Source organism: Podarcis vaucheri (assembly GCF_965113315.1).
Source record: "Podarcis vaucheri genome assembly, chromosome: 6".
NCBI classification, from domain to species: Eukaryota; Metazoa; Chordata; class Lepidosauria; order Squamata; family Lacertidae; genus Podarcis; species Podarcis vaucheri.
Window position 1 is genome coordinate 27,845,364 of NC_138764.1, and position 16,719 is coordinate 27,862,082.

Here is a 16,719-nt window from a genome sequence, read left to right on the forward strand (position 1 = left end):
AATTGCTTCCTCGGGTCCTTGTGTATAAAGTTTTTTGAAATATTTCTGGAAACACTTTCTAATTTCTCCCGGTTTCTGAATATTTTTCCCTTCAACTTCTAGATTGGTAACATAGTTTAATTTTTGTCTCTTTTTCAACTGCCAAGCTAGCAGTTTCCCACATTTGTTCGCAGATTCAAAAGATCTTTGTTTCATTTGTTTAATTTTCCATTCCACTTCTTGGTTAATCAATTTCGAATATTGTGATTGGTGGAATTTGATTTCTCTTAGAGTCTCTTTTGATTTTGGATTCAATCTTAGTTTTTTCTCTCCTTCTCTTATCTTCTCCAATATCTTATCCTTTTTCCCATTCCGGAATTTTTTCTTAATCGTATTCTGTTGTATCAGAAACCCTCTCATAACAGCTTTGCTTGCATCCCAGATTATTCTTTTTTCCACCGAGGTATTCAAGTTCATTTCAAAATAGTCCTTTAAAGCTTTTTGGGCCTTCTTTACAATCTCTTGATCTCTTAACAGGTTGTCATTCATTTTCCATCTGAAGGAATCGGCAGTAGTAAATCTCATTTCCATTTTCAGAGCGTTATGGTCGGAGCAAGTCTTTGGGCAGATTTCTACTTTTGTAGTCTTAGGTGCCAGCCCTCTAGTTGTCCAAATTTGGTCGATTCTTGTCCATGACAGGTGAGCCTCAGAAAAGAAAGTTCCTTCTTTACCTAGAGGGTTTCTCGTCCTCCATAAATCAATTAAATCCATATTGTCAGTTAGTTCAAAAAAAGTTTTTGGTAGTCTTCCATCTTTGGTCAAATTCTGGTTCTGTGACTTATCCATAAGGGTAGAGACAACCCCATTCATGTCTCCCATCATAATGATGTTAGAATAGTCCAGATAGTCCAGTAATGTCTCATGTAGCTTCTTATAAAATTCTGATTTCCCCTCATTTGGTGCGTAGATTCCTAATATCAAAACTTTCTCTCCTTGAGTCTGTATTTCAATAGCCAGGATTCTTCCTTGTTCGTCTTTGAACAAAAATTTTGGTGATAAATTCTCCTTAGCGTAGATCACCACGCCTCTCTTTTTAACTCTATCTGATGAAATAAATTCTTGGCCTAATCTTTTGTTTATTAACACCTTCCTATGAAGCCTGGTCACGTGGGTTTCTTGCAAACAAATTATGTCCAAATTTTCTTTCTTTAAAATATGGAAGATCCTTTTGCATTTTTCTGGGGAATTTGCGCCATTAATGTTCCAGCTGTACAGCTGAAGAGACATCCTGTATCAATCTGTTGTTGCTCTTTATGGGGCGTCTTCTTTTTTGTCCAAATCCGAGGGTGGTAGCTCTTTTCCAGACTCTGGTGGGGGCCAAAGAACTGCCGCTCCTTTCTGCAGGTCTTCTCCGTGGTCGTGTAGAAACTTCTGGCTATCCTCCTTCGTTTTGATTTTAATCTTCTTTCCTTTGTAGTTGAATGAGAGGCCTTGTGGAAACTCCCACCTGTATGGTATTCCGTTACCTCTCAAAAGTCCGGCTAGGTCAGTGTAGTTAGATCTGAGATCCAATAATTGTTTAGGGATATCCTTGTAAATTTGTGCTCTTCTGTCCTGGATCTCGAGTGCTTTGTTAAAATGTAGGTCAAGTAGCTTGTCTCTCTCCTGCTTAGTCCTTAAGATGATCAAACAGTCTCTGGGCCTGTCCTTCCTGGTAACTCTTCCCAGTCTGAATGCAGTTGTTATTTTAAAATCTGTATCTTCTTTTATACCCCAGAATTTAGAAAATTCTGCTGTCAAGAAGCCAGTCAAGTCCTCTTTCTCAATCTCTGGGATAGAGCGTAATCTTAAGTTATTTTCCCTATTTCTCAATTCCACCAAAGACAGGTAGGCCTGCTGGTCAGTGATATGTTTATGGAGCGGCCTTACCTCTCCTTTCAATTCGTCCACTTTCTGAATTGCTTCACCTGCTTTTTCGTTCGCAGCCTCGGCCAATTTCCGATTTTCAGATGTGGCGTCCTTTAGATTCCCAATATCTTGTGCATGCTTAGCCACCTGTTCAGAAAGTTTGGTAATTGAAGATGTGGCTAAGTCAATTTTTGCAGTTTGATCATCCACTTTTTTATTCAAAATTGCAAATTGTTGTAACATTTCCTCTAAAAGAGTGCTAGAACCCCCAGCTGCCATATCCTCAGTTGTTGACTGTTCAGCTTCTTCAGTTGGGGTTGTTGGTGATGGTACAGCCTGTAGAACAGCAGGGACTGAAGATCTACGAGCCTGGGAAATCAGGGTTGTTTGTACCAATTGGCCTTTCCCTGCTTTCGACGCAGCTCTTGTTTTTGGTTTACCACTCATTCCACACTCATTCCACACCTGTCTTTGGATTCAAGGTCAAACTGTCAAAAATTCCATGGGAAAGACAGGCCTCAGAGTAAATAACCAAACCACAGAGAGTCAAAACAAAGTTAGTTCTCAGGAAATTGTAAATCCCAAACTCCACTAGAGGGAGTATTGTTACAGTTCAGAAAAGAAGAAACAAAGTTTCAGTCGCCATTAAAGTTCCTGCAATTAAGTAAATTAACAATAGTCTTTAGAGAAGACCTTTTCCCTCTGGCAGAGCCCTCTCAATGTTGCCACAGTAGTTTCTCTGGAGGTGCAAAATACAGTTATTTAATTGTATCCACCAGTGATGCCTCTAAGTGTCCATTTCAGCTTTGTATGTGTATCCGCAGATCAGCCTTTTGCCCCGCTGCAAGCCCGGGACTGGGGTTTTTAAAGTTTTAAAAGTCCAGCAGAGGAGAGAGTCCCCACGTAAAATAAACACAATAGCGAGGAAAATAAAGATAACTTGCCTTTCACTTCAGTTTCCAACTTCTCCAGACGTATGGTACTTCCCTTTTTAAAGCCCTTTTGTGCTGCTTCCAGCTTGTCAGTTCCTTTGCCTTTGATCACTAAGCACCACCGGGAGACGGACTTCCTTTTTCTCGTCTCCCGTTTTCAGCCAAATTCATGAATTTGTAATCCAATTTCAAATAACTCCTACTCACGAGTAGTTGATTTGTAATCCAATGTTAAGGAAGAAAGGTCGGCGCTCATCCGTAACAGCCGCGCGGCTTCACTCCCGCAGAAAGAGCGATGAATCCACAGCACCGCTTCCCCTCCGCGCTTCCGGAGCCCCTTACGGGGTTCCTTCTTCGTTTTGGGGGTCGCTCTAGGTGCCCGCCGGATCCCACGGCCATGAGCTCGCTCTGCTCGTGGTTTTTCTTAGTGGGTCGTCGCTTTGCCGCAGCGAACGACCCTTTCCTGCGGAGCCCCTCTTCGCAGCGCAAAGAGGACCGCCATTACTCGTTTCGCGCCGCCTCCGGAAGTCGGAATTCCTATCATTATTAAGTGCCAGGGCAGATTGTTGTGGTGGGTCTGCTACAGCTGGCACCATCTATGTACCTACCTAGTTGCTGAGTTGATACATCAGCAGTCTGTTCTCCCAGACCATGACAACTACTCACTTAACAGCTGCTGACTATAGTAGCGCCATCCCTGCCTCCACTGCAGCTCCTGGCATCTAAGTAAATTGCCCGACCTACTCTGTCACTACACAGTGGCTTCTGGTGGTTTGACCCAGTAGACCTCCTCACTATCTGTCACTACCTAGAAGTGCCTAGAGAATTCTTTCAAAAGATGGGGGTCACTAGGATTGCCAGTAGTACATGTGAAAAGGATCTAGGGGTCTTAGTAGACCACAAGCTTAACATGAGTCAACAGTGTGATGCAACAGCAAAACAAAAAACAAAAAAATCCCAAAGCTATTCAAGGCTGCATCAACAGAAGTATAGTGTCCAGAGCAAGGTATGTATTAGTACCTCTCTATTCTGCCTCAGTCAGACTACCACTGGAGTACTGTGTCTGGTTCTGGGTACCACAATTTAAGAAGGTTATTGACAAGCTGGAATGTATGCAGAAAAGGGTAACCAAGATGATCAAGGGTCTGAAAACCAAGCCTTACTATGAGGAACAATGGAAGGGTTGGGTATGTTTAGCCTAGTAAAGAAGAGATTGAGAGGAGATATGATAGCTATCTTCAAATATCTCAAGAGCTGTCACATGGAAGATGGAACAAGCTTGTTTTCTCCTGCTCCAGAGGCTAAGACCCAAACTAATGGATTCAGTTTCAAGAAAGGAAATTCTAACTAAACATCAGGAAGAACCTTCTGACAATAGAGAAGCCCCCATTTTGGCACACTGTTCCTCTGTCTTGGACTGGGTGAACTCAAAGCATTGGTGAACCTCATGAAGTCTATAACAATATTGTCTCATGCCAAATGTAAACAAACTGTGGAAAAAACTATGAATCAAAAATAGAGACCCTGAAGGAATGGGTTTCTGTGCAGTAAGTTTAAAACTGACTCAACCCCCCCCTTTGTTCTTTTTTTTATTCGAAATAAAAAATTTTGATTTTGTTAGCCCCACCTAACAAAAAATGCTTTCTATAGAGCTGTTCCATCACAAGATCGTTGATCCGATAATGAAGGTTTCCTGAAATTTAGGATCTACATCATAATTATCCAAGTGAACTAAAAAACACAGCAAGGATTTCCTACAAATGCTGAACACATCCTGAGATTTTTGTCTTGCTTCACCAAGAGACACTTGCTTGTCTACCCCTGTTGTGTATGAAAGAAAAGCTGGAATTAATGGTGTCTGTTTGGGGTTGTTTTTTTTTTAAGAATAATGTTTGCCTTGTAAAATATTGTGTGTGTGTGTGTGTGTGTGTGTGTGTGTGTGTGTGTGTTTGCAGCTTCTCTCTCAGTGGTGTAGTCACTTCATTTCAAATGACTTTTTGGGCAGCAGGCTGACAGGATGAGAAAACACACCATCTTGGGAGAGAAGAGACTTCAGCGTGTGTTGAGCCAAGTGAGTTCAGGATCATTTAATTCAAAATCTCCACATAATTTCCTGTTATTTAAACCATTATTAAGAGATATCCTTCAGCTTATCGCATGTGAAGCGTAAGCTTCCCTCGGTATTAACTTTGACACATACTGTGCACTTCAGGGATTATATTAATTTAGGCAGCAGTACCTGGTAGTGAGCATTTGATTGCACACGACACAGACGGATTTACTCTTGTTATTGATTTGTTGGCAAATATATTGGGTGAAAATCCCTCGGTATTGCTGCAAGCTCTGCCTTCCACATATTATTGGATTCGAGAGCTATTTTCCTCTGTGTTTAAACTTGGCGATATCTTTCCAGAAAAAGAAGGGCCCAGGTGGAAGATGGAAAGGGAATGTTTGCGAGGAGCTTGATGAAATGGAAAGCTCTGTTTGTTTTTTATGGTCCCATTTACAAAGAGATTTTTATTGCATTAGCTTGGTTTTAATGTGGGCACATGACCTCTTTTTCTTCCCATTTCCAGAGACCAAAGCAGAAGACACAGAAATGCTTTGCTAAAAAAAATACAGGAAGTCCCCCTAACCCTATTAAGTTCATGCAATAGAAGAAATGGGAGCAGGCAAACATTCTTAAAGCCCGAGCACAAGTAAAAAGTAATGTTTGGTTTTAAAGAAGAGATGAGTCCCCATCAATCCCTTGGTTTTCAAATGCTCAAAATTGGCACTCCTGCCATTTTCCTTCGTTCCAGATGGTTTATATTTTTCTACAGCCATCTGCTTCTCATTTGTAGCACTTTTCTTACGACTTAGTCATATGTGCCTCAGTTGGCCTTTACCTGTTTAAAGTTAACCTGAATGATTCAATTACACATTTCTCCTGCTGCTTTAAAGCAGATTTTGCTCTTCTCCAGAGGTTGCCAGAACATTACAGACTCTAGTCAACTTAGTTTCAACTACTTCCCTCATCTGTAGAACAGATTACTCCTCTGCCTTTTTCTTTTTTCTTTTATCTTGCTGGCTATGAACGTTTCTTGTCAATTTAGCTATCTGCGAAGGAAATGGCAAACATCTGTCCTCCTAGCACACACCACATTGCATGACGGTTTTGTGGTTCTTCATGCCATGCTGCATGATGCTTCTACAGCCTCCTGGACTCAGCAAGGAGCACACTTGCACAGCTGCTGGTGCCCCAGTACTTCAACAGCGCACACCAACAACCCATACCTGCCTCTGCCCCTTACCAGCCTCTTCATTCACACCGAGTCAGCTTTCGCAACCCTCTGGTGCATGCATGCCTGGCACCGGTGGGTCACACTCTGCCTCTGCTTACCACTTCCACCACCCATTACAGGCTGACTGCTGCTGATGTTTAAATACAGTGGTACCTCGGGTTACAGACGCTTCAGGTTACAGACTCCGCTAACCCAGAAATAGTACCTTGGGTTAAGAACTTTGCTTCAGGATGAGAACAGAATTTGCACTGCGGCGGCACAGCGGCAGTGGGAGGCCCCATTAGCTAAAGTGGTACCTCAGGTTAAGAACAGTTTCAGGTTAAGAACGGACTTCCAGAACGAATTAAGTTCTTAACCCGAGGTACCACTGTATATGGTATTAAATATACCAGTACTTTGAGTATTAAATAAAATATCAAAGTTGTTCTGTCTGATGTTTAAAGTATTGATTTCTTAATTTGGGGTCCAGAAAAATAAGAGTCATCTTAAACATGGAAGTGTCCATGAGCCCTTGCAAAGGGGGGAGGGGAAAGCCTTTGTAAAGCCGCTTTCCATGGAGTTTAGGGCCATTTTGCCTTGAGAGCTTCCCGCCAGCCCACCCTCTGGTTAGAGCCTTCACTGAGCCATTTTAGCTCGCTGACTGACAGGGCCAGAAAGAATTTATTCTTCTCTCAACCTGATTGGCACTTGGTTGGGTTTTTTTCCTGATTTTCCCTCAGTATAATTATGGCCTTCCTTTGTTAGTTGGAAAAATGGAAGGATCAACATAGCATAGCGGGGACCCGATAAGGGGCCGGAGTGGAGGATTGACTGCAATCCTCCCAACCCTGGGATATCTGCCTGTTTGGAATCTGCACCCTGGTTGCCTAGTGAGATCTTGCTTGCTTGGCTTGTACCATGGCAAGGTTCAACACTAGCCGACTCCCATGGAACAGGTTTAGGCTGGTCCAAACCCGGCAGATCCATTCCATCAATAATAATAATAATAATAATAATAATAATAATAATAATTTTATTATTTATACCCCGCCCATCTGGCTGGGTTTCCCCAGCCACTCTGGGCTGCTTCCAACCGAATATTAAAAACAATACAGCGTCAGACATTAAAAACTTCCCTAAAAAGGGCTGCCTTCAGTTGTCTTTTAAAAGTAAAATAGTTGTTTATTGCCTTGACATCTGCTGGGAGAGCGTTCCACAAGGCAGGCACTACTACAGAGAAGGCCCTCTGCCTGGTTCCCTGTAACCTCACTTCTCACAGCGAGGGAACCGCCAGAAGGCCCTCAGCGCTGGACCTCAGTGTCCGGGCAGAATGATGGGAGAGGAGACGCTCCTTCAGGTATACAGGACCGAGGCCTTTTAGGGCTTTAAAAGACAGCACCAACACTTTGAATTGTGCTCGGAAACGTACTGGGAGCCAATGAAGATCTTTCAGGACTGGTGTTATAAGGTCTCGGCGGTCACTCCCAGTCACCAGTCTAGCTGCCGCATTCTGGATTAATTGCAGGTTAATTGCATCAACGTGGGGCTTGGGGAATAATGAACTGATCCTGGGACCCAATGCCATGCCAACCCTTGCCCTGCCTGCTGCTGTCAGTAAAGATTTGTCCAGAATTTATCCCATCACTGTTGTACAGTCTGGTTATTTTGCTGCACTCATGGGTCATATAATGCGCCTGCCCAGGCAAAAGGATTGCATTTGGCTGCTTACAGGATAGAACATGTGCCAAAGAACTAGGCTTGGCAGTGGCTCCATCCCCAATCCCATATGTACAAAGTGTGGGGAAACTAGGCAGTGGTTGCTACATATGTGAATTGGCCCTGAATAGCTGAAGAGCACCTTGTTATGTCACTAATGAGATGTCCTTCATATTGTCATTTTATGGTTCCAATCACATTAAGACGTTTTTCACTTGAAACTAGATGTTTAGCTTCTTCACAACAAGAAGGATGTCACACACACACACACACACACACACACACATATCTGACTGTGGTAACGCTGGATTTTTAGAACTTTTCATATGGAAACTATTGGACCTCTACTCTGTGGAGGGCAGTGTTCATAAGTCAATCAACAAATAAGTGTTTCAGCATGTCGTACGTCTTTGCAGTGTCCTGCTCTGAAGCACATGCCTGGATTAGCAGATAAGATATATATTAATCTGCGTATTTATGAGTGTTTGGAAAACACTGTAGAAACAACAGGCGTGTTGTTCAACATAGAGCAATCCGAGATTAACACCTACCAGGGGAAATGTAAACATTAATTCTCTTTTGCTTTCTCCAAGTGTCTTATGACATTTCTTTATTGTGTGTAGAATAAACAATTAGAAGATAAGATGGAGCAACAGTCTATGGATGTGTGCTTATGAATTTAGCTGTTGGGAGCAAAACACCCAGTTAGTAAGCCTACCGTCACCAAGCATAAATAGAACGGATAATATTCAGATTTATTTCCAAAATTATTTTTGCATGTTGTGCTTTGGATGGGACCATGGTCAATCGTTGTGTGGCTGTGAATTTTGACCCACACATGGCTAGCCCTTCCTCCTGAACAAGGGCAACTGAATTCCAAGGACAGAATTACTATTAGCCAACTAGGTAGTGCTATTTTTCTGTGATCTTTCCCAAATTATGCAAATTGCAGATGGATACAATGTTTCTTATATGGTGTTCTTCATTGACTGGCTTCAAAAAGCCTTGGTTACTTTTGCAACCATTTTTATGATAATGGCTTGTTTGTTTTATAACCTTGCCAGGTGAGCCTCTTTTGGGGGAATTTATGTTTCTTTAATGTATTCAGTTTGATTTTATTTGTTACTTTTTGGTATATATATATATTGATCATATCTGCAACAGCGAAACAGCTCTGAGAACCAAGTAATAAGGCTTGTGCTCATACTATCCACATAGTGTCTATTGGACCAAGCAAGAGATGATTTACCTGAACTTCTTGTTTACAGTATGGAAATGTTTGCCATGAGGATATTCACATGAAACTGAGCCTCCTCCTTTTTTGTTTTGAAAAAGTTCAACGTGCGTTAGGCATCCAAGTCATCATGTAAACAGTAGCATTCCAAATCCAGAAAAAGCTTTTTTGCATGAATCACCCGTAGCTTCGTGTGTGCCTGGGAGAGAGGTATGTGCCACAAACAATAGTGAAGAGAAGACATCTGTCCATGTTCTTTTATGCCAATGAATATTAAAATCCCATTTAGCACTGGTATCCTGTTATATAGTATAGTGGTACCTCTAGTTACGGACTCGATCTGTTCCAGGGTGCTTTTCACACCCCGAAAAGTCCGCAACTAGAGTACCACTTCTGTGCATGGTGCGATAGAGTGCTTCTGTGCACATGCGAGGTGCACATAATGTTTTTGTGCATGTGCAAGATGCGCAGAGCACTTCTGCGCATGCGTGCATGGTGAAACCTGGAAGTATACACTTCCGGATTTGCCGCGTTCATATCCTGAAAAAATGCAGCTGGAGACTGACGTAACAAGAGGTACGACTATACAAAATAGTACATTAGGGAAGAGCAAGGGTCTCAGCTTCTCTGGTGCATAGAGTTAGGCTTGGCAAATATCAACTGTTTGGTGGTTCCTCTTGAAATTGTGGTTCATTTATGTTGTTTGAGAAAATGTTTTTGTAGGAAAAATTACAGAATTGCACATGGAAAGTAACTGGTGAAGTGGTTAAGGTTGCAAGCTGTAGACCTTGGGAATGGTGCACAGTCGCTTTTTTTGGAAAAGATGCATTTCAAAGATATCGAGATCTGTGATCAGTACCACTGCCAGGTTTGGATTGTGTTTTAGGGCGCTATCTATGGTTGAAGAGAAAATAATGGGCCTTCAAATTAAAACACAGAAAAAGTTTGGATTTGATATCCCGCTTTATCACTACCCAAAGGAGTCTCAAAGCGGCTAACATTCTCCTTTCCCTTCCTTCCCCACAACAAACACTTTGTGAGGTGAGTGGGGCTGAGAGACTTCAAAGAAGTGTGACTAGCCCAAGGTCACCCAGCAGCTGCATGTGGAGAAGCGGAGACGCGAACCCGGTTCACCAGATTACGAGTCTACCGCTCTTAACCAATACACCACACTACTACACAGGTTTGCAAGGACACGTGGCAGTGTTGCAATATCCCCTCACTATTAGATAAATTCAAAGTAAGGACAAACACTGAACCCAGGCTACAGGCTGTGAAAGTTTCATAGCTATTGAGAGTTAGAATTCTAGTTTCAGTTGACTGAAATGAGCCATCGCTATTCATTGGCTCAGCTATTGAGATATTACAGAATGTTTTATAAATAACAGGGGGTGGGGGGGACAAAGGACAGGCTAGAGAAGGTGACAGCACTGTGATGACAAATTATCAGGGCAAAACTAGGTGGAAGATCTCTCATAATATTTTAAAAGGGTGAATGGGAGGGGTGAGCATGGGCTTTGTGTACCTGGCAAATTATAGCTAAATTTTGCATGGTGGTGCCTGTGATCAAGGAGTAGGTTTTCACTGAAGTTTGGATACAATAGGATGCCATTTTGAATCAAGCAGAACCTTTCAGAACTGCATAGATTTTAACCATTTGAAAGTAGCATTGATTTTTCAGTTTCTTAGAATTCCTGAGCAGCACTGGTTATGAGCCTGTTAGTGTGTGTAGTTTTCCACTCTAATGTATGCACATTGTTTTCATTGGTACAAAATCCAGTATGTTTTTTATAAGTTTTATGTGATACACACTATTTATTTTTAAGATTTCTCTCCCTCCTTCCCTTCCATTTTTACAATCCCACACCCACTTCTAATACTTGCATTATGTAAATATATGCCCTTTGATTACACTCTACATTTCTTGGCAGCAAGTCCAAGCTGTCTCCCCCTCATCCTAGCAATATTGTTTGTCTTTGTGTAAAACATGTTATGCAAAAGAAATTTCCACCCATCTACAATTTCCTTGCAGACACGGGAACAAAAGTGTACTCACCATCAAAGTGTATTCAGATACATGGTGGGACGTGGGGGCAAATCCTAAGCAAATGGAAGGAAACTCACATTCTGGAAAGAAAGCTTATCTGATCTCAAGCCTTGTATTCTTCCTATTCAATAAGAATGCTGTTTTTCTTTTTAACACAGACAGTTGCTTTTACAGTATGAGGAATCCAGCACAATAGAAACTAGGTTTAGTAAAAAAAAAGAAAAGGGGGGGGGAAAAGCCCATTATACTGGCAATATATATCCATGAGAGCCAGCAATAATTATTAGAGTTGTGTGTTGGATGCAAACTTTTCACTGAGCAAATCAAGCACCCAAACTTATGAAGACAAAATATCTGATTCAACACTTTGTGCTAGTAGAAGAAACTTGCTGTCCACCCGCCCAGTTCTTGGACACATGGAAATAAAAACTACAGCAGACTTTGTGGCCTGAATAATTTCCCCAGTCTTTCTATTGGCAAGTAATGGCAGTACTTGCTTCAGGAGTGGGAAACCTCTGGCCTGCAGCCCAAACTGGGCCCTCCAACCCTCTCCATTTGGGCTGAACAGCCTGTTCAGGGGAAGTCAGGCCTACCCATTCTGTACATGACATCAGGACATATATGGGCTGCGTAAGGCCAAAGCTTCAAAGGAATAAGCATAGAATTGTACAATTGGAAGTGACCCTGGGGGTCGTCTCGTCCCTACAATGCAGGAATCTCAGCTAAAGCATCCATGACAGGTGGCCTTCCAGCCTCTGCTTAAAAACCTTCAAGGAAGGAGAGTCTACTACCTACTGAGGCAGATGGTTCCACTGTCAAACAATCTCTTACTGTCAGAATGTTCTTCCTGATCTTTAGTCGGAATCTCCTTTCTTGTAACTTGAAACCATTGGCCTTCTTATTCAAATAAAAGAACAACTGAGGAAGTGTTGAAACACGCTCATCAATTGCCTCTGCCTCTTTACAGCTGACAGTAAATTGCTAGAAGGATAGTTTCTAGAAAAGTAATCTGTTCTACTTTTCTGTACCACTATAGAATGCCCAGTTAAGCCTTGAATCAGGCCTAACATCAGGAGCTTAAAATCAGCTCCCAATTGTTTTTTCACTGGAGCAAATGGATTGTGACCCATTTAGTAAATAGTGGTGATCCTTGCAACATAGATGAAACATTCATTTTGCAGTGATGATAATTAACTAGTGATATGTTCTTGGCGTGCAGCCAAAATCCTAACTACTACTACAACTATTTATTTAAAATGTTGGCTTAAATATCTTGTATTTGATAGAGATTTAGAGCTAGTTTGATAAGAAATTTGAAATTTCATTCTCAAAATTTGAGTGGCAAAATTAGCAAATTCATAAAACTCATATTTGCACATGTGCATTTTCAGTGCTTAAATGGTTTTTGACCAATTTCCTCATAAAAAAAAGGTAAAGGACCCCTGACAGTTAAGTCCAGTCACAGGCGACTCTGGGGTTGTGGTGCTCATCTCGCTTTACAGGCTGAGGGAGCTGGCATTTGTCCACAGACAGTTTTTCCAGGTCATGTGGCCAGTGTGACTAAGCCGTTTCTGCTGCAACGGAACACCCAAACCACAGCAGTGCATGGAAACGCCATTTACCTTCCCACCAGAGCAGTACCTATTTATCTCCTTACACTTTGGGAGGGCATGCTTTCGAACTGCGAGGTTGGCAGGAGCTGGGACCAAGCAACGGGAGCTCACCCCGTAGTGGAGATTCGAACCGCTGACCTTCTGATTGGCAAGCCCAAGAGGCTCAGTACCACCCACATCCCTAATTTCCTCATAACAGCTTTTAATATCTGTACCAACCACTGTGAATTCTGTGCTTCAGACATGGACTGAACAAACACATTTAGGAGGAAACAGGGCAGCTCAGAAACACAGAGCTCATACAGCTGCTGTGGGATTGTAAGAATTGTACATTGCACATCCATCACATCCAAATTCTGTCTTGCTTTTCTTTATCCCCTTTCCCCCCTCTGAGCTTTCATTGCGAGTGATAGTTCTGAAAAGACCAAAGGGGCTGATAGTTATCTGTTTCCCCAGGACATTCTCTTTCGCTGAACAATAGCCCTCTTATGACAAAGCATAGCAAGGAGAGATGCAAACAGATACCCTTTCCCTTACACAGATTGTATTGATTTCTCAGTCCATGTTTATGTTTCGTAATATTTTGTGAAAGTAAATTCCGTGCAAAAGAAGAGGGTTGACAGCGAGGCAAAAAGAAAGAAAGACATGAACAGGGATCAATCTAAGATTGCTGAACAATGGCATACCCTCCAACATCTTGCAGAGGAAAATTGGAATGCACGTCTTTCCGGGCTGTGCTCTTGCAGGAACCACGTGATTTGCCAGAGTGCACGGTCCCCCAAAAGGGGCACCTTTCGGTACTGCACTCTCGCAGGAGCCAAAATTGGACAATCTGGGATCCAATCAGAAGCCAGGGTGGCCTCTGCAATTCTGGGACAGTTGACAGAAATGCAATGGGGTGGACAGGCTTCAGGTTTACGGAATAAACTTTGTTTTAAAGAAGAACCATGAGAACCACCGACTTGCATGCCCTTAGAATTAAAAAATTCTGTTCCCTGAAGTTTATTTTGGGTACTGACACACAGTCCTCTGACACAAAAATTGCCTCCTGTTTACTCCAAAGTTTCCTCAGTTCAATAGTATAATTTGCAGGGGGAGCACATTTTGACGCTGTTGTTGTTAAACAATTAGTATCAGAAATCCTTGCCAATCTACTGCCAATCATTTAGAGATGATCCGGTGCTTTTTTCCGGGCGTACTCAAGGGTACACATTACCGGCACCTTTTCCAAATGTCAGAAGTGTGGCAATTACTGTAAGAACTTCATGGTGACTACCAGCTCCCCTTTTTCTTAAAAACCAACCAACCAAACAAACAAAGAAACAAACAAAACCCACCACTGTAGAGCTCTATCAATCCAGGTCCTCTTTCTGCTCATGTTGCCTAACAAAACAATCAACTCAAATCTAGTTCCTTTGGCTGGAGAAATAATAATTCCCTGGGAAAGGAGGAGTTCCATTACCAAATTTTTGGTTAGTGAGCATTTCTGTAGCACTTTTCAGAGCTCTTTTAGCTATGGTGACCACAAATATTTGAGATTGCCATGATATGGGACAGTAGGGCCATTTTGTAGGATTCACACCTGATCAGGGGTCTTGGCTTCCTATGAGCAAGTAGTTGTTTAGATTCAGCTTCCCATGTGAGTCAGCCAGGCAGGTAAGTGGCCACATGAATCACAGAATCATAAAATTGTAGAGTTGGAGGATCCTGAGGATCATCTAGTCCAAGCTCCTGCAATGCAAGAACATGCAGCTGCCCCATACGGGGATCGAATCTTCAACTTTGGTGTTATCAGCACCACACTCTAACCAACGGAGCTGGTTAAGTACTGCCAACGTCTAGAAATATGCCCTCAATGTCTTTCTAAATTGCTGTCTACCAAGGATATTCTCAGCCAGATCAAATTTTAATAATAATAATAATAATAATAATAATTATTATTATTATTATTATTATTATTATTATTATTATTTATTTATACCCCGCCCATCTGGCTGGGCCTCCCCAGCCACTCTGGGTGGCTTCCATAAAAACCAAAAATACAATAAAATATCACACGTTAAAAACTTCCCTGAACAGGGCTGCCTTAAGATGTCTCCTGAATGTCAGGTAGTTGTTTATCGCCTTGAAATCTGCTGGAAGGGTGTTCCACAGGGCGGGCGCCACTACCGAGAAGGCCCTCTGCCTGGTTCCCTGTAGCTTTGCTTCTCGCAATGAGGGAACCGCCAGAAGGCCCTCGGCGCTAGACCTCAGCGTCCGGGCAGAATGATGGGGGTGGAGACGCTCCTTCAGGTATACTGGAGGTATATATATTCAGGTATATATATTTTAAAACAGTCATACAAAGAAACTTTTATTGGGTATATATGTTGGGATACTGCCAGGGAGATCTTTCACTGTGTGCTTTATCTGCTGAAAGAGTGTGCACGAGCCCTGGAATGTGGCTAGGAATTTCCAGGAAACTCGTGTCGCTAAATGCTGGAGCTGCGTGACTACAGGCATCGATGGATCGTCCGGCAGCCGGCTTGGGGCCATGATGGACTATATCTCCCTGGCAGTATCCCAACAATATATACCTTATTTTCCCCTAGCTTCTTAACCAAAAAAAGGTTCATGACATAGCTTGCAACATGCAGTGCTTTTTTTCTAAAAAAAAATGTTTAGGGGTACTCTCATTTTGACTCAAGAAAATCACCATTTTATAGTTCAAATGGGGGGGGAGATAAATACAGTGAATAGACAAAAGTACAAAGATTCACAAAATGTTTAGGGCTATGCGTACCCTTGCATAAAGGTAAAGGGACCCCTGACCATTAGGTCCAGTCGTGGATGACTCTGGGGTTGCAGCACTCATCTTGCTTTATTGGCCAAGGGAGCCGGCATACAGCTTCCGGTCATGTGGCCAGCATGACTAACCCGCTTCGGGCAAACCAGAGCAGTGCATGGAAATGCTGTTTACCTTCCCGCCGGAGCAGTACCTATTTATTTACTTGCACTGGTGTGCTTTTGAACTGCTAGGTGGGCAGGAGCTGGGACCGAACAATGGGAGCTCACCCCGTCGTGGGGATTTGAACCACCGACCTTCTGATCGGCAAGCCCTAGGCTCTGTGGTTTAGACCACAGCACCACCCGCATCCCACTGTACCCTTGCATACCCCCAGAATAAAAGCACTGGCAACATATAAAAGATTCTTCAAAACTCACATTTGGCCATTAGATTCACAATACAAAAAGCAATAAGCAGACAGGTAAAATAAATAAAAAACAGGTAAACAGCAGACTCAAGTTGTGTTAAAAGTAGTGGTGCGGGAACAGTGTATATATGTTCTTCCTAAAATACATCAAAGTTAAGGCTTGATATAGAAGCAGAAGGAGGGTGTTCTGGAAGAGAGGTATCCTGACTAGGAAGCCCTAGTTGCTCATTACGAGCCATTTGACTTCAAAATGCGCAGGTACCCTGAGCAAAGTCTTTGATGATCTTTTAAAAGCCAGGCAGGCTCATGCAGGAACCAGCAGTCCTCCAAGGAATCTGATTCCAAGCCATTTAGCACTTTAAAGGTTAAAATCAGCACTTTGAACTGTGCCCAGAAACACATTTTGGGCACAGTGCAGTTCTTTTTAAACTGGCAAGATGTGTCCTTTATTCTTTGTACCAGTTAGCAGCCTAGCTGCTGTGTTCTGTACCGACCGTAGCTTCTGAACAGTCTCCAAAGGCCACCTCATGGGGAGCACATTGTGGTCATTTAATTTACCCATCAGAACATAGAATCATGGAATTGTGGAGTTGGAAGGAATTCTGAGGGTCATCTAGTCTAACCTCCTGAAATGCAGGGGAATGCCTACAGCCAGGTTCTCTCTTTCTGTCTTTTTCTTAAGACGTAATTGCAGCTGGCAAACAAGCCAAATTGTATAAAAAAGCACTACAATTCACAGAGGATACATTAGACTCCATCCACAAGTTTCATGATACACAAGGTCATCTGTCTCTTCCTCCTTAACAGTAAAAGTACAGTAATAATAAATTAAG

At 42.4% G+C, this 16,719-nt stretch overlaps 1 long non-coding RNA gene across 1 annotated transcript in view; it reads left to right on the forward strand.

Annotated features, from left to right (window-relative positions):
* LOC309535210 overlaps positions 1 to 16,719 on the forward strand; it is a 170,613-nt gene that overhangs the window by 114,457 nt on the left and 39,437 nt on the right. The gene's annotated exons all lie outside the window — the stretch shown is intronic.